We start from the raw sequence: 8,505 nt of genomic DNA on the forward strand, positions 1-8,505 counted from the left end.
AATGCACAGAAATCAGTTGCTTTCTTATACACTAATAATGAAACTGTAGAAAGGGAAATTAGAGAATTAGTTCCACTTACAATGGCACCAAAATTTGTAAGATACCTTGGAATAAACCTAACCAAAAAGGTTAAAGATCTATACTCAAGGGAAAACAGAACACTCACTAACGAAATTGAAGATGACACAAAATGATGGAAAAACATACCAGGCTTATGGATCAGAAGAATAAACATTGTTAAAATGTCTTTGCTGCCCAGAACAATCTATACTTTCAATGCCATCCTGATCAAAATACCAATGGCATTTTTCAAAGTGCTGGAACAAACAATATTAAAATCTGTATGGAATCACTAAGGAAATGTTGAAAAAGAAAAACAAAGCTGGGGACATCACGTTGCCTGATTTCAAGCTTTATTACAAAGCTGTGACCACCAAGATGGCATGGTACAGGCACAAAAACAGACAGATAGACCAATGGAACAGAGTAGATGGCCCAGATATGGACCTCAACTCTACGGTCAAATAATATTTAATAAGAACAACAAAATCCTGTGGAAAAAAGATAATTTCTACAAAAACTGCTCTTAGAAAAATTGGAGAGCTATATACAGAAGAATGAAACTTGTCCATTCTCTTACACCATACACAATGATAAACTCAAAATGGTTGAAAGACCTCAGTGTGAGACAGGAATCCATCAAAAATCCTAGAAGAGAACATAGGCAGTAACTGCCTCGACATCATCCACAGCAACTTCTTTCAATGCACATCTCCAAAGGCAAGGGAAAGAAAAGTGAAAATGAACTTTTGGGACTTCATCAAGATCAAACTTCTTCACTGCAAAGGAAACAGCCAAACAAAACAAAACAAAACAAAAACAAAAACAAACAAACAAAAACCCAAAACCAAAAAAACAAAGAGGCAACGTACGGAATGGGAGAAGACATGCAAATGACACTACAGACAAAGGGCTGACATCCAAGATCTATAAAGAACTCCTCAAACTCGGGCGGCGGGCTGCGGTTTCACGATGGTGTGTGGCAGTAGGGTGGGGGGCAGCCTCCTGGAGAACGCTAACCTGCTCATCTAGGATCACTCTGGGGGGCTACCGGTGACCACTGCTGAGGAGGACGAGCAGGTTCCAGACAGCATCAATGTGAGTGAGATCTTCACTGATTTGCTCCATCAATGATCTGGAGCATCCACTGACACTGGAAGAATTGAACGTAGTGGAGCAAGTCCGGGTTCAGGTGAGCAACCCTGAGAGTACGGTGGCTGTGGCCTTCACACCCACTGTTCCACACTGCAGCATGGCCACTCTTATTGGCCTGTCCATCAAAGTCAAGCTTCTTTGATCCCTTCCCCAGCGTTTCAAGATGGATGTGCACACTACACCAGGAACTCATGCCTTGGAGCATGCAGTGAACAAGCAGCTTGCAGATAAGGAATGGGTAGCAGCTGCTCTAGAGAATACCCACCTGCTGGAGGTTGTGAACCAGTGCCTGTCAGCCCACTCCTGAGCCTGGCCTTTGCCCCCAGTCACACCCAGGGCTCATGGCCTTGTTTTTTTGAATCACTGACAATGAGTCATTAAACTAACACTTTACATTTTGTAATAAACCCTTAATTTATATTAAAAAAAGAACTCCTCAAACTCAACACACAAAAAACAGATAATCATATCAAACAATGGGTAGAAGGCATAAACAGACACTTCTCCAAAGGATACATACAAATGGCTAACAGACACATGAAAAAATGCTCATCATCATTAGCCATTTTGGAGATTCAAATCAAAAGCACAATGGCCATGGTCACCAAACTATGGAAAGAACCAAGATGCACTTCAGTGGACGAATGGATAAGGAAGATGTGGTCCATATACACTATGGAGTATTATGCCTCCATCAGAAAGGATGAATACCCAACTTTTGTAGCAACATGGACGGGACTGGAAGAGATTATGCTGAGTGAAATCAGTCAAGCAGAGAGAGTCAATTATCATATGGTTTCACTTATTTGTGGAGCATAACAAATAGCATGGAGGACATGGGGAGTTAGGAGCAGGGAGTTTGGGTAAATTGGAAGGGGAGGTGAATCATGAGAGACTATGGACTCTGAAAAACAATCTGAGGGGTTTGAAGTGGTGGGGGGTGGGAGGTTGGGTTACAAGGTGGTATGTATTATAGAGGGCTCGGATTGCATGGAGCACTGGATGTGGTGAGAAAATAATGAATACTGTTATGCTGAAAATAAATAAATTTAATTAAAAAAAACAAAAAAACACATTTAGATACCACTTTACACCAGTTAGAATGGCCAAAATTAATGTTCATTATGGACAAAATTGTTTATAAAAGACAGTAAACAACAAGTGTTGGAGAGGATGTGGAGAAAGGGGAACCCTCTTACACTGTTGATGGGAATGCACATTGGTGCAGCCACTTTGGAAAACAGTGTATATATTCCTTAAGAAATTAAAAATAGAGCTGCCCTATGACCCAGCAATTGCACTACTGGATATGTACCCCAAAGATACAGATGTAGTGAACAGAGGGGCCATATGTACCCGAATGTTCATAGCAGCAATTTCCGTTATTGTGGACAGAACTGAAATGCCCTTCAACTGATGAATGGATAAAGAAGATATGGTCTATATATACAATGGAATATTACTCAGCCATCAGAAAGGATGAATACCCAACTTTTAAATCAACATGGATGGGACTGGAGGAGATTATGCTGAGTGAAATAAGTCAAGCAGAGTCAATTATCATACGGTTTCACTTACTTGTGTACATAAGGAATAACAGTATTCATTAGGAGAAGGAAAGGATTTCTGCACATTGACTTTGTATCCTGCCACGTTGCTGAATTGGTGTATGAGTTCTAGTAGTTTGGGGGTGGAGACATTTGGGTTTTCCATATAAAGAATCATGTCATCTGCGAAGAGAGAGAGTTTGACTTCTTCATTACCAATTTGGATACCTTTTATTTCTCTCTGTTGTCTGATTGCTGTTGCTAGGACTTCTAATACTATGTTGAACAAGAGGGGTGAAAGTGGGCATCCTTGTCTTGTTCCTGATCTCAATGGGAAGGCTGCAAGCTTTTTCCCATTGAGGATGATATTTGCTGTGGGTCTTTCATAGATAGATTTGATGAGGTTCAGGAATGTTCCCTCTATCCCTATACTTTGAAGCGTTTTAATCAGGAACGGATGTTGGATTTTGTCAAATGCTTTTTCTGCATCAATGGAGAGGACCATGTGGTTCTTCTCTCTTCTCATATTAATTTGTTGTATCACATTGATTGATTTTTGAATGTTGAACCATCCTTGTAGCCCAGGGATGAATCCCACCTGATCATGGTGAATAATCTTTTTAATGTGCTGTTGGATCCTGTTGGCTAGGATCTTGTTGAGAATCTTAGCATCCATATTCATCAGTGATATTGGTCTGAAATTCTCCTTTTTGGTAGGGTCCTTGCCTGGTTTGGGGATCAGGGTAATGCTGGCTTCATAGAAAGAGTCTGGAAGTTTTCCTTCTGCTTCAATTTTTTGAAACATCTTCAGGAGAATAGGTGTTATTTCTTCTTGGAAGGTTTGGTAGAATTCCCCCAGGGAATCCGTCAGGTCCTGGGCTCTTGTTTTTTGGGAGGTTTTTGATCACTGATTCAATCTCGTTATTAGATATCGGTCTATTCACCAATTCAGCAACGTGGCAGGATACAAAGTCAATGTGCAGAAATCAGTGGCTTTCTTATACACTAACAATGAAAATACAGAAAGGGAAATTAGAGAATCGCTTCCACTTACTATAGCACCAAGAACCATAAGATACCTGGGAATAAACCTAACTAAAGAGGTAAAGGATCTGTACTTGAGGAACTACAGAACACTCATGAAAGAAATTGAAGAAGACACAAATAGATGGAAGACCATTCCATGCTCTTGGATCGGAAGAATAAACATTGTTAAAATGTCTATACTGCCTAGAGCAATCTATACTTTTAATGCCATCCCGATCAAAATTCCACCAGCATTCTTCAAAGAGCTGGAGCAAATAATCCTAAAATTTGTATGGAATCAGAAGAGACCCCGAATCGCTAAGGAAATGTTGAAAAACAAAAATAAAGCTGGCGGCATCACGTTACCTGATTTCAAGCTTTATTACAAAGCTGTGATCACCAAGACAGCATGGTACTGGCATAAAAACAGACACATAGACCAGTGGAACAGAGTAGAGAGCCCAGATATGGACCCTCAACTCTATGGTCAATTAATCTTCGACAAAACAGGAAAAAATATACAGTGGAAAAAAGACAGTCTCTTCAATAAATGGTGCTGGGAAAACTGGACAGCTATATGTAGAAGAATGAAACTCGACCATTCTCTTACACCGTACACAAAGATCAACTCAAAATGGATAAAAGACCTCAACGTGAGACAGGAATCCATCAGAATCTTAGAGGAGAACATAGGCAGAAATCTCTTTGATATCAGCCACAGCAACTTCTTTCAAGATACGTCTCCAAAGGCAAAGGAAACAAAAGCGAAAATAAACTTCTGGGACTTCATCAAAATCAAAAGCTTCTGCACAGCAAAGGAAACAGTCAAAAAAACAAAGAGGCAACCCACGGAATGGGAGAAGATATTTGCAAATGACAGTACAGACAAAAGGTTGATATCCAGGATCTATAATGAACTCCTCAAACTCAACCCACATGAAACAGCCAAACACATCAAAAAATGGGCAGAAGATATGAACAGACACTTCTCCAATCAAGACATACAAATGGCTATCAGACACATGAAAAAATGCTCATCATCATTAGCCCTCAGGGAGATTCAAATTAAAAGCACATTGAGATATCACCTTACACCAGTTAGAATGGCCAAAATTAACAAAACAGGAAACAACATGTGTTGGAGAGGATGTGGAGAAAGGGGAACCCTCTTCCACTGTTGGTGGGAATGCAAGTTGGTGCAGCGTCTTTGGAGAACAGTGTGGAGATTCCTCAAGAAATTAAAAATAGAGCTTCCCTATGACCCTGCAATTGCACTCCTGGGTATTTACCCCAAAGACACAGATGTCGTGAAAAGAAGGGCCATCTGTACCCCAATGTTTATAGCAGCAATGGCCACAGTCGCCAAACTATGGAAAGAACCAAGGTGCCCTTCAACGGATGAATGGATAAGGAAGATGTGGTCCATATACACTATGGAGTATTATGCCTCCATCAGAAAGGATGAATACCCAACTTTTGTAGCAACATGGACGGGACTGGAAGAGATTATGCTGAGTGAAATCAGTCAAGCAGAGAGAGTCAATTATCATATGGTTTCACTTATTTGTGGAGCATAACAAATAGCATGGAGGACAAGGGGCGTTAGAGAGGAGTAGGGAATTTGGGTAAATTGGAAGGGGAGGTGAACCATGAGAGACTATGGACTCTGAAAAACAGTCTGAGGGGTTTGAAGTGGTGGGTGGGTGGGAGGTTGGGGTAACAGGTGGTGGGTATTATAGAGGGCATGGCTTGCATGGAGCACTGGGTGTGGTGAAAAAATAATGAATACTGTTTTTCTGAAAATAAATAAATAAATAATTTTAAAAAAAAGGAGAAGGAAAGGAGTAGTGAATTCGGAGAAACCAGAGGAGGAGATGAACTATGAGGGACTGTCAACCCCCAAGAAATAAACTGAGGGTTTTAGACTGGAGGTGGGTGGGGGAATGGTGAGCCTGGTGGTGGGTATTAAGGAGGGCAGGTACTGCATGCAGCACTGGGTGTTGTACATAAACAATGAATCTTGGAACACTGCATCAAAAACTCATAATGTATTATATGGTGTCTAACATAACACAATAAAAAAGAATTATATGATCCTCTCAATAAAGAAAAGGCATTTGATAATATACAAGAAATTCATTCTTGATTAAAACTCTGCACAGTGTAAGTGGAACACACCTCAATGTCATAAAAGCCATCTACAAAAAGCCCACCATAAGTATCATTTTCAATGGGGAAAAACTGAGAACTTTTCTCCTAAGGTCAGGAACATGACAGGGATGTCCACTCTCCTCACTGTTGTTCAAATAGTCCTAGAAGTCCTAGTCTCAGCAATCAGGCATTCAAATAAATATTTTATTTCATTATTCAAATAAAGGCATTCAAATTTGCAAAAAAGAAGAAGTCAAACTCTCTCTTTGTCGTATGTCATTATACTCTGTCTGAAAAAGACTCCACCCCCAAATTGCTAGAACTTACACAGCAATTCAGCATCATTACAGGATACAAAATCAATGCACAGAAATCAGTTGAATTTCTATGCACTAACAATGAGAGTGAAGAAAGAGAAATTAAGGAATTGATCTAATTTACAGTAGCACCAAAAACCATAATATACCTAGGAAGAAAACTAATGAAAGAGGTAAAGGATCTATATTCTGTAAACTACAGAACACTTATGAAAGAATTTAGGAAGACACAAAGTAGTGGAAAACATTCCATGCTCATAGATTAGAAGAATATTGTTAAAATGTTTATGTTACCCAAAGCAATCTACACATTCAACGCAATTCCTATGAAAATACCATCGACATTTATCACAGACCTGGCACAAATAATCTTAAAAGTTGTATGGAACTAGAAAAGATCCCAAATAGCCAGAAGAATGTTGAAAAAGAAAACCAAGGCTGCAGGCATCACAATGCCTGACTTCAAGCTCTACTACAAAGCTGTCATCATCAAGACAGCATGGTACCAGCACAAAAGCTCACCCATAGATTAATGAACAAAATAGAGAAATCGGAAATAGAACCTCAACTCTATGGTCAATTACTGAGTACAACATCTGAAATTAATGATATGTTGGCTAATTGAATTAAATTAAAATGCAGCCATTTTCTTGTTTTTTTTTTAATTTAGATTCGATTTGCCAACATATAGTATATCATTATTTTCAGATGTAGTGTTCACTAATTCATTAGTTGCATATAACACCCAGTACTCATCACATCAAGTGCCCTACTTTTTTTTTAAAGATTTTATTTATGTATTTTACAGAGAGAGATATCACAAGTAGGCGGAGAGGCAGGCAGAGAGAGAGAGAGAGGAGGAAGCAGGCTTTCCATCGAGCAGAGAGCCTGATGTGGGGCTCTATCCCAGGACCCTGTGATCATGACCTGAGCTGAAGGCAGAGGCTTTAACCCACTGAGCCACCCAGGTGCCCCATCAAGTGCCCTACTTAATACCAGTTACCCCACACCCATCTCCCCTCCAGCAACCATCAGGGTTTTTTTTTTCTTTATAGTTAAGTCTCTCATGGTTTGTCTCCCTCTTTGATGACTTACCATTCAGTTCTTCCTCCCTTTCACTATGTTCTGTTTGTTGGTTTTATATCCTGTGACTTTGCTGAGTTTACGTATGAGTCCTTCAGGCTTTCTACAGAGTATCATGTCATTTGCAAATAGTGAAAGTTTGACTTCTCCCTTGACAGTTTGGATTCCTTTTATTTCTTTTTGTTGTCTGATTCCTGAGGCTAAGACTTCAAGTATGTTGAATAGTAATGGTAAGAGTGGGCATCCTTCCCTTGCTCTTGAGCATAGAGGAAACTGAAGGAGGTATTATCTATGAATATTTCATAAATGGCCTAGCAATGTTGAGTTATGTTTCCTCTAACCCTACTTTTTTGAGGGCTTTATCAGGAATGTATGCTGTATTTTGTCAAATGCATTTTCTACATCTATTGAGAGGATCATATGGTTCTTATCTTTCCTTTTATGAATGTAGAATATCACATTGTCTGGTTTGTATAACATTGAATAACCCCTGCAGCCCAGGAATAAATCCCACTTGATCATGGTAAATAATTACTTTAATGCATGTTATACTCGATTAGTGAGGGTCTTGTTGAGAATTTTTGCTTCCATGGTCATCAGGGATATTGGTCTGTAATTACCCTTTTTAGTGTGGCCTTTGTCTTGTATTGGAATCAAGGCAATTCTGGCCTCTTAGAATGGGTTTGGAGGGATGTCTAGGTGGCTCAGTTGGTTGTTCAGCTGCCTTCAGCTCAGGTCATGATCCCAGCATCCTAAGACTGAGTTCTACATTGGGCTTCTTTCTCAGTGGGAAGCCTGTTTCTCCTTCTGTCTGCCTCTGTCTCTCTCTCTCTCTCTGACAATTAAATAAATAAACGAAATATTTATTTGAAAAAAAATAATGTGTTTAGAAATTTTCCATCCATTTTTATTTTTTTGGAAGAGTCTTAGAAGAATACATATTAACTTTTCTCTAAAGGTTTTGTAGAAGTCCTCTGGGAAGGTCCTGAACTTTGGTTTGTCAGATTTTTTTTTTTTTTTACTGATTCAATTTATTTACTGGTTAGGGATCTTTTTTCTATTTCTTCCTCTTTCCTTCTTTGTAGTTTTTATATTTCTGGGAATATATCCATTTCTTCCAGATTTCCCACTTGTTGATATATAATTTTTCATAATATTCTCTTAT

At 39.2% G+C, this 8,505-nt stretch overlaps 1 pseudogene; it reads left to right on the forward strand.

Annotated features, from left to right (window-relative positions):
• Window positions 1–1,033: 1,033 nt before the first annotated feature.
• Window positions 1,034–1,523, forward strand: LOC122897172 (annotated as a pseudogene).
• The last annotated feature ends 6,982 nt before the right edge of the window (window positions 1,524–8,505 follow it).

This window comes from Neovison vison, chromosome X (assembly GCF_020171115.1).
Source record: "Neovison vison isolate M4711 chromosome X, ASM_NN_V1, whole genome shotgun sequence".
NCBI lineage: Eukaryota > Metazoa > Chordata > Mammalia > Carnivora > Mustelidae > Neogale > Neogale vison.